Below are 13,882 nucleotides of genomic sequence, written 5' to 3'. Positions count from 1 at the left end.
GGCCAACAATCTAATTCCACGATATTTCCCTGATTATTTGGTCAACAATCTAATTCCCCGATATTTTCTTGATTATTAATTGGTCAACAATCTAATTCCCCGATATTTATCTCATTTGTTTGGCCAACAATCTAATTCCACGATATTTCCCTCATTTGTTTGGCCAACAATCTAATTCCCCGATATTTCCCTCATTTGTTTGGCCAACAATCTAATTCCACGATATTTCCCTCATTTGTTTGGCCAACAATCTAATTCCCCGATATTTCCCTCATTTGTTTGGCCAACAATCTAATTCCACGATATTTCCCTGATTATTTGGTCAACAATCTAATTCCCTGATATTTTCTTGATTATTAATTGGTCAACAATCTAATTCCCCGATATTTATCTCATTTGTTTGACCAACAATCTAATTCTACGATATTTCCCTGATTATTTGGTCAAAAATATAATTCCCTGAACATTACCTTGGTTTTGGTTCAACAATCTAATTTCCGGTCAACAATCTATTTACCTGATATTTCCCTGATATTTAATTTACTGATATTTCGAGGTTTGTTAAAAAGCATTTTAATATAGATATGTGATGGCGTTCACAATTAATACGGCTATCCAATTCAAACAACTCGAAATTTAATCTGATTAACAGTTAGATTGTATAATCGAATTTGGTTGGTCAACTTTGGACATTTCCAACTCCTCGAAATAGCCGGGAGTAGTGGCTCACTCCTGTAATCCCAGGCGTCCGGGAGGCAGAGTTTGTGGATGGTCGTGTGAGGACGACTACCAATTCCCCAGCGGGTGGTCGGAATACTTCCGCCACGGGTGTCCCCACCCCTGTCCCCACGTATCCCCCCGTTGGCGTGGCCGTTACACATATCGCGCCCTGATTAATCAGATGGTGTTTCGCCGGGCTCGCGGTCTTCTCAGACTCAATCTGCCCTTTCTTCCTTGAATAAAACAAAATACTCCTCGAAATACGGGTCATTATCTTGAAAAACGGAAATTAGGTAAATCTTCTATCATAACAGGGAAAAGCTAAATATAACTCATGATATTTTTATAAACCATTTTTTTTATTGGTTAAACACGTTTTCAAAGCTGAGTCAGTCCTTAGTGGTCATACAACGACCTTAAGTTAATCTAACCCTAAACTAAATTAACCAAAACATTTCATAAAACTAGGCCTACGCATTGGAACCCGGCCACCTGAACTAATGGCTTTAAAAGTCGCTCGAGGACTTAGGCTGATTATTATTATTATTATTATTATTATTATTATTATTATTATTATTATTATTATTATATCGTTTTACGAAAGTCAAAGAGCACTCCAGCAAGTTGCGTATGATATACCTTTTCACAACATATGAATGCAATCTTTGCATTAAAATATAAAATTTTATATTTCGAAAACAACGTCAAATATTCGTTTCACAGAAATTCTCATTTATATTCGTTACAAAATGACGTGTAATTAAGTGTAAAAATTATTATTCATTGAATAGCGTGTATGTCGCTAATAAAAGTAGACGTGTTAGTGTCGCGGTTCATGGGAGAAGGAACCGAAGAGTTGTAAATTCAAAAAACCATTTAAAATTTAATTTAAAGTGAGGACGTTCCTAGCTCTCGTAAATACATCAAGAAGATCCTGGCTGCCTACTGAGTTTCAAGGTCGCGCTCGGTAATTCCCAAACAAACCAATTAAAAAAGGCGGTAAAAACCAATTGAATTTAACGAGCTAGGCATTTCGCAACTCGATTTCTTTTTATACTGTGGGCGGATGTATTCGACTCGTACGAGGATACCCGCTTGGCATCACTCCTAACGGAACCAGTTTCGTTAAAGACTTCATCGTTTATTCATGTCGGGTATCTCACCAGGTTTACAATGTCCCCGACAAATCCCAACTACAAAAACTATATAATTAATTGATGTTGACGATCATTTCAAAATGTAAAATCGTTTTCGGATAATGTTGTAAACAAAACGATTAGTCGGATTCGTCAAAAAAAACGATGTCGTTTTTAAAATATTGCTGTTGTGTTTTCGAAAATTTAAATTATACTTGAAATGAAATTTAAACTTTAAAGTTTCCTATATTATTTTTTAGCGTTAGCTATTTCATTTTAAAAATTGTAAAATACATTAAATTTAGGTTAAGTAGGAACGATGTTATTTATTGAGATAATACTAAAATTGATATTAAATTGATTGTTTTGGAATTGAGTTATATACGAAATTGAAGAAATTGATTTTCTACGATTTTCTATCATAAATTCTTAACAGTTAGCACATTTTATATTTAAAGCATAAAATACATAATTGCTATAAGTATGACCAAAGGGTTAAATTAAATATTTACTACACTAACTTTAACACTAGTAAATTAAGATCTAAACACATTTTAGGAGTTTATTAATGCAATTATTATCGGATAGGTTCATTTTAAATGTAGTTGAAAATAGGAAGAACTACCAAAGACTAGTAAATTTCTGGATTATGAATTTTTCTAGTCCTTTAAATAAAAGAATATTCATAGCCAATTATATAGTTTGTGCTGCTGCTACTGGATATAACACTGATTTGTTTATGGTTTATCTTTATACTGCCAAAGCTGAGAGTTTTCTACGCATAGATCTGGCAGCATTTTAGAACCGGGGGGCGGGGGGGGGGGGGGGCAAGAGAGTCAGAGAGGGGTTTTATTTATGTGCCTATTGGTCAGCACTAAGAATATGAGGTGGGGTGGAGGAGTGGTTAGCACTTTCGCCTCGCTGCGAAAGGAGCCGGGTTCAATCCCAGCTTGTGGCACTGTGTGAAAACTCGGAACTACTACTTCCGCGTAGTTTTCGGAATTGTTTATTCATTATCCACAAATTTTAGATTTATTTTTAAAAACTTTGGTAAAATGAATAATATTTTAACTTATTTAATTATGTTTTTTACGCAACCAAGCATTAATTTGAATAAAAGTGGTATTTATTTAAATAATTATTTGTTTTATTTAAATAAAAGGTTTATTCACCTTCGATTATTTAAACATTTTACAATTTTTATTCAACTGTTGGTTATTTAAATAAATATTATTTAAATATAGCCGAACTTATTTTATTCATGGATAAAAATTAATCGACTGCCGAACACAACTACCGCGTGGAGTTTGCAAGTTCTCTCCTCACTGGTTTAAAGGGTTTTACCCCGAGCTCTTCGGTTTCCCCTTCCATAAAAACTTGTTGAGGTTAACGGCAATAATGAGTATAGGCAAGGATTCTTTATGTTCCTTAGGATCCTTGGTGTAGGGAGCTGTTGGCATGCAGGGCTTGCCAACACCCACCTACGCATTGTAACCCGGCCACCTGAATTAACGGCTTTAAAAGTCGATGACTTAGGCCTAAGGTGGTGCCTTGGGTATTAGCCTAGCTGATTATTATTATTATTATAAGTTCTAGTAGGAAAACTGCTTAGACACGTGTAATTTTAATTTTATAATTTTACTTTTGTTAAAAGTAAACCTTTGAGCAGTCGTAACAAAATAAAATGTTTTTTAAATTTATATCAAGGTAGTCATGGTCGAATTTACCTCCACCACGATGGGGGGAAGGAAAAAGGTCACAGCCGTTCGCTTCAATCGCCATTCTCCCTGACTAGAAATATATACATTCTTGATAATAGACGTAATCGACTAATCGTAAACCAAAATATTTTCCCAATAGGGCCAATACGAAGGCGATAATTCTGAAATATAAACTGCGGAGAATCAAGAGTTCATTTGTAACACGAACCGTTCAAGAAGACTCAGGAAATAAAGTAGATTGGACTTTAAACAATTTGGTGAAATAATATTTATTTCCCGTCCGACATCCCACGTATGTGCATCCACAGGAAATCAGGATAGTATTTTTCGTACAAATAATAACTACACTTTTAAAAGATATTAAGTATCAGGAAGTAAGAATTAAAATTTCCACCTCTTTTAGAAATCACCAAATCTACAAATTTAGGGTGACTTTATATAGAAATAATTTAATTTTATATCAGTGGTATTAATAATAAATTAATAAAAGAAATTAAACAATAATAATTAATCAATGACATGAAATAAAAATAACTAATTAATAAATTAATAATAATAACATTATTATACTTAATTAACAATAATAGAATAAAAATAACTGGTTAATAATAATAAAATAATAATTATTAATTAATTATCATATTGTAATAATAATGAAATAATAATAATATTATTAATTTTTATTAATATTGTAATAATAATGAAATTATTATTATTAATTAATTATAATAATGAAATTATTATTACTTAATATTATTGTATTAATGAAATAATAACTATAAATTCATTGTAATATTGTAATAATGAAATATAATTATTAATTAATTGTAACATTGTAATAAGGAAATATAATTATTAATTAATTGTAATATTGTAATAAGGAAATATAATGATTAATTAATTGTAATATTGTAATTTAATGAAATATAATGATTAATTAATAGTAATATTGTAATAATGAATTAAAAGTGATAGAACAGCGCCGGCTAATCTGTCATTAATTGATAGAAAGATTGAAGAACCGAAAAAATGGGACGAAATTGCGAAAACAAGAGGCATATACGCGGCGACGACGTCCCTGTACAGCGGAGATTGGCGCTGTAATTGGACGTATTGTAATCGGGTATCTGTCGGGAGAGCGACGATTATGTCAAAATGTATGATAGTCGTTAAGAGGGCGATCGTACGAGCTTTATTGCGTAAAGATATTTTTATCAGCTCGAACGTATACAGACCAGCTAAAACGTCAATAAAGTTATCGTGCATCGACACCCACCTTCATTTGATTAAAAACCACTCGAACCCAACATTTCCATTTTTGTTGTTTTAAGAGCCGCTCAGCGTTGCCAGTTCCTGAAACTCAAATTATCGTACCAGAGCCCAAAAATTATTGATTTCAGAAATAAATTATCGTACCAGAGCCCGAAAATGATCGATTTCAGAAATAAATTATCGTACCAGATCCCAAAAATTATCGATTTCAGAAAACAATTATCGTACCAGAGCCCAAAAATGATCGATTTCAGAAATAAATTATCGTACCAGATCCCAAAAATTATCGATTTCAGAAATAAATTATCGTACCAGAGCCCGAAAATGATCGATTTCAGAAATAAATTATCGTACCAGATCCCAAAAATTATCGATTTCAGAAATAAATTATCGTACCAGAGCCCGAAAATGATCGATTTCAGAAATAAATTATCGTACCAGAGCCCAAAAATTATCGATTTCAGAAAACAATTATCGTACCAGAGTCCAAAAATTATCGATTTCAGAAAACAATTATCGTACCAGAGCCCAAAAATGATCGATTTCAGAAATAAATTATCGTACCAGATCCCAAAAATTATCGATTTCAGAAAACAATTATCGTACCAGAGCCCGAAAATGATCGATTTCAGAAATAAATTATCGTACCAGAGCCCAAAAATTATCGATTTCAGAAATAAATTATCGTACCAGAGCCCGAAAATGATCGATTTCAGAAATAAATTATCGTACCAGATCCCAAAAATTATCGATTTCAGAAATAAATTATCGTACCAGAGCCCGAAAATGATCGATTTCAGAAAACAATTATCGTACCAGAGTCCAAAAATTATCGATTTCAGAAAACAATTATCGTACCAGAGCCCAAAAATGATCGATTTCAGAAAACAATTATCGTACCAGAGTCCAAAAATTATCGATTTCAGAAAACAATTATCGTACCAGAGCCCAAAAATGAACGATTTCAGAAATAAATTATCGTACCAGATCCCAAAAATTATCGATTTCAGAAAACAATTATCGTACCAGAGCCCGAAAATGATCGATTTCAGAAATAAATTATCGTACCAGATCCCAAAAATTATCGATTTCAGAAATAAATTATCGTACCAGAGCCCAAAAATTATCGATTTCAGAAAAACATTACCGTACTCCCGAAAACATATTCGAATTTTGTGTGAATACTGACGTTAATTAACACTTGGGAAATATTTTTTTTTAATAAGAGGCAGTTTTAACTGGTTTTCAGCCAAATTAAAAAATTATCGAACATTTTCAGAAGTAAATGAACCAAAGTTTTTGAAATAGCGCTCAGAATCGGAGGGCGTTTTCCTTATGAAAATGATGAGGAAATCGAGTCAAATAAAAAATAAATTCCAACCCCGTCTTTTGGCGCGATAAATTGCACTTGGGAATTGTGGGTATAGCTATTTCTATGTATAAAAAATTGTTTCCTAAAAACAAAAACGTTTCTTTTTTGGCCTACGAGCGCGCAAAATTTCAAATTCGAGGTACAATTGTAACTTCATAAGGAAAAGGCCTCCAACATGGGGAGTATAGTAGTCTGATAACTTCGGTTCATTTACTTCTGACATTATCGTACGCGCAAGCTGAATTATCGAAAAATGCGTACAATATAGTACGCCAATGAAAATATCGTACGTTCCCAAAATTAGCTCGAAATTATCGACGTGTACGATAATTATCATACGTCTGGCAACGCTGGAGCCGCCGCTACCACTGACAGGAGACGAACAAATTTAGTTTTTGGTAAATCGAGATTTTATTGATTAGTAGTGTTCAGAATTGTTTATTCATTATCCACAAATTTTCCGATTTATTTAAAAAACGTTAGTAAAAAGAATATAATTTTAACTTATTTAATTATGTTTTTTACGCAACCAAGCATTTATTTGAATAAAAGTGGCATTTATTTAAATAATTGTTTGTTTTATTTAAATAATAGGCTTATTCACTTTCGATTATTTAAACATTTTACAAGTTTTATTCAACTATTGGTTATTTAAATAAATATTATTTAAATATCGCCGAGCTTATTTTATTCATGGATAAAAATTAATCGAATGCCGAGCACTATTGATTACATTGGTTTCCTTTAAACTAGGTCCTCTGATGCTTTTGAAGCACACACCGGTGACGTTTTTTCCTCCCCCCCTCTCGTGACGTGGGAACCTAGACCACTGTGCTCCCGGATCGACTCCACATAGTCATTCTCCCTAAATAGAAATAAATATTCTTGTTAATATTGTCTAATTGATAAAAACTAAAGATAAATATTATTTAAAATGTAACAGAATAAACTAAAAAATATCCTTATCTTGAAAGTGGATGATAAATTGTAACATCTTAAAAGAGATGTGATAGCTTGTTGGGCTGATGAGAGAGGTCCCTGGCCCCGGTAAAATAGTAATTTCGGACCCCATGTTAGCCATTATTACTGGAGATACTGGAGGAGGGTACCTCTCACGTTTAAACCCGGGCCCCACAGGCTGCACTGGCCACTGTTATTTGTACGGGGTCCCGATAAAATTGTAATTCCGGGCCCCGTGGGGACCATTGTTAGTGGAGATACCGGAGGTGGGTACCTCTCACGTTTAAACCCGGGCCCCACAGGCTGCACGGACCACTGTTATTTGTACCGGGCCCCGGTAAAATAATGCGATTCAATTTTACTGTCAAAGATACTGTAGGAGGGTACCTCTCACTTTTAAATCCAAATGCTGCATGGGTCCCTGTAATTTGTACCGGGCCCCCTTCTAAAATGTCTAGTTTCTAGCTATTTCCGAGTTTGGGCGTGACGTCACTTTCTCAAAAATACCACAATTTTAGCTCAAAATTACCCTAATCGTTACAAGTATAGGTCGATTCGTAACGTCAGTGGGCGAAAATTCCCTTTTCCTTATCTCGTGAAAATCACTTTCCCTACGTTATAACATCGTATTCTTCCCACTCTCAAACTTAAGGAAGTGAGTCAGTTTAAAAGATAGCAAAAGGGTATTTTCATACACTGACTTATGGTATCGATCTACTAACATATCTCTATAAATAAAATTACTAGTATTAATAGTATTAATTACGGTTTCCATAAAATGCGTCCCAGGTATTTGGCTACACCAAATAATTCGGTCGAATACCAAATCGAATATTCGATTCGTCGAATATCTCTAAATAATAAACATAATTACTGGTAGATTGGCGTGGCGTCACTATTTCTGTGGAATGGGTGCAAGGTATTTGGCTACACCAAATAATTCGATCGAATACCAAATCGAATATTCGATTCGTCGAATATCTCTAAATAATAAACATAATTACTGGTAGATTGGCGTGGCGTCACTATTTCTGTAAAATGGGTGCCAGGTATTTGGTTACACCAAATAATTCGGTCGAATACCAAATCGAATATTAAATTCGTCTAAAATATTTGTTTTTCCCAATGATCTGTTCACAGTTGGTTCTATAAAGCGAAAGATACAAAGTAACAAGATACGCTTTATAAATTGATTTGTAAAGGTGCCGACGTGACGTCATCGTGGCGATAGTGGAAGGCTAGTATCAAAAGCCACGGCCGCCATTTTGACCAAAATATCTTGGAAACACCTGTATATATAGTTTAAAAGAAATTATTGTAAATATCAATGGTATTGTCGCGGTTATCGGCAATAAGATAATAAATTAATATAAGGTTATATCTCGAGCGAGACTACTTATAAAATTTTTTATGTATTGTCGTCTAGGTAAAAAGTTATTTTATTTCATTTGGGGGGGGGGTGTTTCGTCTGACTCCTCGTCTGGAGTTCCCCGTCGAATGAACCCCCTCACCCCCCTGCAATAGCCCCGGGTCAAAGATGGCCTCTTTCTGCCTAAAACATTTTCTAATCTTCCAAATCCACACACAACCGAAATCTTCCCTATCAAAAATTTTCTCGTGGCCTCCTAATTTTGGTCCACTTTCAAAAGAAGGCAGAAAAAAATAAGGGAATCATTCATTAATGGAATTTCCTCCAAAACGTCCGATACCAAATGATTTATACGGTCTTATTATCTATGGAGGTTACCTGAGACTTTAGCTAAAAGAAGGAGATAGGTTACATCTACCGCTTGTTTTAGCGTTTGATATAGTCTCACGTGACTGTGGTTGTTATTATGAATAACGATATTACTTGGCATTTGTTAATTAAGATGAGTTTATGGTAAAGTTTACGTATAATATTCGATAATATTCGATTGGAGAAGGAACGTATAGTTAAGAGGGAAGAATACAGTTAAAGCCTCTTTTTCGTTCAAACTGAACGTTTCTGTTTTAACAATTACAAAATTGAATTATCTTTTTCTTATTAGGCTGAACCTTCCTCTAGTGCTTAAAATAATTTTGATAATTATAATATTAATAGTTAACGAGATATAAGGTCCTAACTAAAGGGTAGTTTGGGCGCTTGCCCAACTTGTTTAGCTCCGGGGGTTCGAATTAAAACGTAATAACTTAATTACTTTTAAATTTAAAATTGTCAAAATTATTTAAAGCACTAAACAAGAGGCGGTTCTACACTTAAATATTAATTTTAAAAGTTAAAATACAAAATTACAAGAGTTCAGCTCGAAATGGCGCGAAATTAGACAATGGCCACTGTAGTCTTCCCCCTTAAGACAGAGAAAAAGTGAAGTAAATTAAGTTTAACCAGAAATATATAATTTATATCTTATGTGTGAAATATTCATATATAAACAAGTCTTTCTTCGCAATATAGCCGCGGAAGGGCACAGCGTGTAGAAAAGTATTTTTTTGTCTTTTTGCGCAGATAAAATTAGCTGTAAATAGATGATTCACAACTAACAACATATGTAAAACATACATATTAAAATCTCATTATAAATAAACCATATTTCCTTTACAATCTGTTAGTCTTTTAACTAAAGTAATTCGTTGGTATTCTTTGAATATTCTCACTGTATAGACCAACGGTTTGAGCATATCAAAGAGGAAAAAGGTGAATCCGACAGGTAAGAACGATTCAGGTAACAGGCGAAGCGAGCAGTCTCTAATCAGAAGACGCTTTTTATAATTTATTTTAATTTCGCAGCGAGAGTGGCGCCTCGAACGGGCATATTCGGAACCACAGACTACCTTGAAAAGCGAGTTGGAGAGAGAGGAGAAAATTCCATCACCAAAACAAGTTTCTACAAGAGTACTTTTTTTTAAAGAGAAAGTTTTTTATGTAACTTGTCTTGAATGGAATCTACCGCTTCTGAAGAAAAAAAAACCACCGGGGGGGGGGGGGGGTTCTAAAACTTCGGTTTCGCAACTTATATTTGCGAAGTAGAGAAAAAAAACATTATCTAGCCCTGGACCTTTTTTAAGTATTTTTTGGTAGTGTTTTTTATGGGAAGATACCCATGAAAGAAGAATTATGACGGAGCTAAATGAAGTTTAAATGCCTTCGCGTAAGTGTAAGGATTTTGGCGTAGGGCTCACTTATTCAGCGCGTTTTGCCCGATAGGATGGAAGTTTTTTTTTCGATCGGAATGTATTATTGAATTTGGTTAATAGAATATAACTGATAAAGTTTATTTTAAACGCTTACGTTGGGTGTTAACTCCTTGTAGGGAAGGACGTGATAAATTATAGTTTTAGATTACAAAAATAACTATGCTTTGAAATAAATTAACCGATGTAACCAAGTTGAAAAGTTAAATAGAGAAACCAGTACGTGAAAAACTGCGATTTGAAACTATAAAAACCTCTAAACTTCAAAGGAAACAATAGACCATCATTGTAGTGTCACATCTGATTTTATATCAACAGATGTCGCCGCGATAATCATTTTAAAAGCCATGACAGTAGAATCGATTTAATATAAAGGGAACGTATCTAAGCTCGAGGGGTCGGACATTCAAAGAAATCCCGTACACTTTCCAAGAAATCAGAAATCCAACAAGAAATCTCAAAATCCAACGAGAAATCTCAAAATTCAACGAGAAACCTCAAAGTCCAACGAGTAATCTCAAAATTCAACGAGAAACCTCAAAGTCCAACGAGTAATCTCAAAATTCAACGAGAAACCTCAAAGTCCAACGAGAAATCTCAAAATTCAACGAGAAACCTCAAAGTCCAACGAGTAATCTCAAAATTCAACGAGAAACCTCAAAGTCCAACGAGTAATCTCAAAATTCAACGAGAAACCTCAAAGTCCAACGAGAAATCTCAAAATTCAACGAGAAACCTCAAAGTCCAACGAGTAATCTCAAAATTCAACGAGAAACCTCAAAGTCCAACGAGTAATCTCAAAATTCAACGAGAAACCTCAAAGTCCAACGAGAAATCTCAAAATTCAACGAGAAACCTCAAAGTCCAACGAGTAATCTCAAAATTCAACGAGAAATTCCGTAAATCCGACAATAAATCCCGGAATCCAACGAGTAATCTCTAAATCCAACGAGAAATCTTAAAATCCAACGAGTAATCTCTAAATACAACGAGAAATCTAAAAATACAACGAGAAATCTCAAAATTGAACGAGAAATCTTAAAATCCAACAAGAAATCCCATAAATCCAACGATAAATCCCGAAATCCAACAAAAAAAATTGAAATCCAACGTGAAAATCCCGTACACATTTTTGGTGAATGTCCGACCCCTCGCCTAAGCTTCAAAGAGAACAAAATGTCAAGATATCCTAATGACACAGCGATTCTACTATAGTTTTCGAAAAAAGACGTAACTTCAACTTTTAGATGAGAATAATTGTAATTAAAGGTGCACAATGACGTTTGAAAATCTGGGATTGTTTTAGCCCTATTTCCGGTGAACTAATAAAATTCAAAAAGCCCTTTAAATAATACAAACCCAATAACTTCAGTAATTTTGGAGCTCCCAACGACATTTGAAAAGTTGTTTCGCTAAAAAAGAGACTTTTCACATTAAAAATTGTGGTAAAATAGGAACAAAATTTATATTTAAACTAAATATTCCCAAAAACTGACTTAGCTTTAATTATTGAATGGAAATATAAAAACATTTTATGTCGATGGTACCTTTGCCGAATTTGCTGAATTAGGGATATTTTAGAATGGTTTAAATATTTTAGGAAACCCCGTAATTAGCAAAAATTCACCAAAACATTACGCAAACAAAAAAAACTCAATTAATTTGTAACTAAAAGGTAAAAGAAATCAAGGCCATGACACCCTAATTAACCCGTCGAAAAAAAGGAAGAACCATTTAATCTAGCCATTTTCTGGATATACATTTCGTGCCAAATAGTTTGCAAATGGATTTCATATTTCCGCTGAGCCAGGAATATTCGCTTATACGATTACGTTCGGTGAAATACTGTAATTGAAATGGCCAGGAAATTATTAAGTTCATTTTCCCGAACAAATAACACAGATATTAAAAAGAGAATTCGAGACGCCAAGTGTCTCGTTCGAGATGACAATCTGTCAGGGTGGGGCGGAAATGGGGGAATATATCACGGTAATTAAAGAGCAATCAGTGTCTCGTGCTAGACTTTCATTACGTTCCGAAGAAGGGGGGGTCTCTACAAAAATCGACGTGGTTTAATATCATTTTTCGTATTCAAATCGTATCTACCATATTTAAAGAAAATTACGGCGCTGTGTCTACCAAGACAGGTTTTCCAAATTGACGTAAGTTAACCAACTAACCTGACATTGTAAACGAAACGGGGGATCTACGCGCTTCGTCATTGGCATCCGCTATTAGCTTAACCACGTGATCAGGTCCGGAACGTTTATGTCATCTAGAGAAAATCTTAATGAAGATTTCGAGCCGACTCTATTTCGCCGATGCCAGAGGTGATGTTAGAATATTCTTCGCGAGTAATATTGTTTTTATGATACCGTCTAAATCGTTTATTAATTCATTTTTAGCTTTTTATGATTTTGTTTGACGCTTAGGTTTACGTGGAATTGGTGCGATTGAGAAAATAAAAAGTATCTTTTTGTGGTATGATTAGACTAAGTTAGAAGTGAAGAGAAGCACATTGTGAAAAACTAAATGAAAAGAGACTTAAAACGGTTTTAAAATTCACAATTTATTTATTTAGAAAATCCCACGTTTCGGAGGAACTGTTCCTCCTTCTTCAGGGATTTTTACAAGTCGATCCCTGAAGAAGGAGGAGCAGTTCCTCCGAAACGTTGGATTTTCTAAATAAATAAATTGTGAATTTTAAAACCGTTTTAAGTCTCTTTTCATTTAGACTAAGTTAAATTTCAGTGTTAACTACCTTAAATTCGAGCGCTTAAATGTCAAAAATTTCAATGGAAATTTGCTTAATCTTCCATGACAATCGCCCCATTTATCCATGACATTATCCTCATCCTTCCACGACAGTCACATCAATCTTCCCCGACAATCTACTGACTCCTCTACGATAATCACCTCAAACTTCTGCGATAATCACCTCACATTTCTGCGATAATCACCTCAAATTTCTGCGATAATCACCTCACATTTCTGCGATAATCACCTCACATTTCAGCGATAATCACCTCACATTTCTGCGATAATCACCTCACATTTCTGCGATAATCACCTCACATTTCTGCGATAATCTCCTCAATCTTCCCCGATAATCTCCTCAATCTTCCCCGATAATTTTTTTAATCTATTCGTCGATAATAGCCTTAATCTTCCACGACAATCACCTCAATCTTCTGCGATAATCACCTCACATTTCTGCGATAATCACCTCAAATTTCTGCGATAATCACCTCACATTTCTGCGATAATCACCTCACATTTCTGCGATAATCTCCTCAAATTTCTGCGATAATCTCCTCAATCTTCCCCGATAATCTTTTTAATCTATTCCTCGATAATAGCCTTAATCTTCCACGACAATCACCTCAATCTTCCACGATAATCTCTTCAATCTTCCACGACAATCACTTTAATATATTCCGCGATAATCGCCTTAATCTTCCACGGCAATCTCCTCAATCTTCAATCCTAATCGCCTATATCTTCCACGATAATCGCCTAAATCTTCC

At 34.3% G+C, this 13,882-nt stretch overlaps 1 long non-coding RNA gene across 1 annotated transcript in view; it reads right to left on the bottom strand.

The window, feature by feature from the left end:
- Nucleotides 1-6,918: 6,918 nt before the first annotated feature.
- The window catches only part of LOC149951882 (uncharacterized), a 94,134-nt gene continuing 87,170 nt past the window's right edge, over nt 6,919-13,882 (bottom strand). The window contains exon 4 of the long non-coding RNA XR_016480048.1: nt 6,919-7,086. This is a non-coding gene — a long non-coding RNA (uncharacterized LOC149951882). The remainder of the gene's footprint in view (nt 7,087-13,882) is intronic.

Source organism: Leiobunum rupestre, chromosome 3 (genome assembly GCF_980474605.1).
Source record: "Leiobunum rupestre chromosome 3, qqLeiRupe1.1.hap1, whole genome shotgun sequence".
Classification (NCBI taxonomy): Eukaryota; Metazoa; Arthropoda; class Arachnida; order Opiliones; family Sclerosomatidae; genus Leiobunum; species Leiobunum rupestre.
This window is presented reverse-complemented; position numbering and strand designations above follow the sequence as displayed.